A 1,418-nucleotide genomic window follows, 5' to 3' on the forward strand; every position below is an offset into this window, starting at 1 on the left:
TTAGCTACTATGAGATTATATTTAAAGGTCAACTAGTTAGAATTAGCAAACATTTTCTATAAACATAGTTCAACCTTGGAAGAAAGACACGCACTCACTTTATATGACATGACATTTATTAAATCCAACAACCCTGAAGGCGTCTGTGTCTGCAAACAGATGCACGATTGGCTGGAAGTGCTTTTCTAAATGTGACCTACGAGTGACATGTTTGTGTTTGCCTCAGAACAACGGCCATGATTGGATGATTAGTCCGCTGCGCCCCATGAGTGAGGAAAAGAAAAAAGAAAAGAAGAAGAAGCAGAGCCGGTCTGGAAGCGGACCCATCACTACTATAGTGCATTAATAGATTTGTTATTTTGGTTATAACGGGTGTACGATAATTTCCCTCAAAATACGATAATTTTATGTCTCTAGTGCGATAATCCTAGATTTCTCACCTGGCAACACTGCTGCTGGTAAATATGTGGACATGACGTCACAGCTCGGCCTGTTTGTTTTCCTTCGTGATGAGAAACTTAGTCTGGATTTAGCTCCGTGATTTATATCAATTACTGATGAAAAAAGACTTCTCGTGAGTCAAATACTTTATTCTGTGATTTAGTTCCAAGCTGCTGCTGCCAGAGGCTTGTAACGCTGCAGCTTATTGTCTGTGAAGAGGAAGTTAGTTCAGTCTGTTAGCATCTGTAGCTGTTAGCATCTGTAGCTGTTAACATCTTTAGCTGTTACCATCTGTAGCTGTTAACATCTGTAGCTGTTAGCGTCTGTAGCTGTTAGCGTCTGTAGCGGTTAACTTCTGTAGCTGTTAACATTTGTAGCTGTTAGCATCTGTAGCTGTTAGCGTCTGTAGCTGTTAACGTCTGTAGCTGTTAGCATCTGTAGCTGTTAACGTCTGTAGCTGTTAACATCTGTATCTGTTAACATCTGTAGCTGTTAGCGTCTGTAGCTGTTAACGTCTGTAGCTGTTAACGTCTGTAGTTGTTATCATCTGTAGCTGTTAGCGTCTGTAGTTGTTAGTATCTGTAGCTGTTAGTATCTGTAGCTGTTAACATCTGTACCTGTTAGTATCTGTAGCTGTTAACATCTGTAGCTGTTAGCATCTGTAGCTGTTGGCATCTGTAGCTGTTAGCATCTGTAGCTGTTGGCATCTGTAGCTGTTGGCATCTGTACCTGTTAATATCTGTACCTGTTAGTATCTGTAGCTGTTGGCATCTGTAGCTGTTAGTACCTGTAGTTGTTAACATCTGTACCTGTTAGCATCTGTAGCTGTTAGCATCTGTAGCTGTTAACATCTGTAGCTATTAGTATCTGTAGCTGTTAGCGTCTGTAGCAGTTAGCGTCTGTAGTTGTTAGCGTCTGTAGCTGTTAGCATCTGTAGCTGTTGACGTCGTAGCTGTTAGCATCTGTAGCTGTTAGCG

The sequence above is a fragment of the Nematolebias whitei genome, unplaced genomic scaffold (genome assembly GCF_014905685.2).
Source record: "Nematolebias whitei isolate Nwh7 unplaced genomic scaffold, NemWhi1 Nwh_scaf_44, whole genome shotgun sequence".
Taxonomy (NCBI): domain Eukaryota; kingdom Metazoa; phylum Chordata; class Actinopteri; order Cyprinodontiformes; family Rivulidae; genus Nematolebias; species Nematolebias whitei.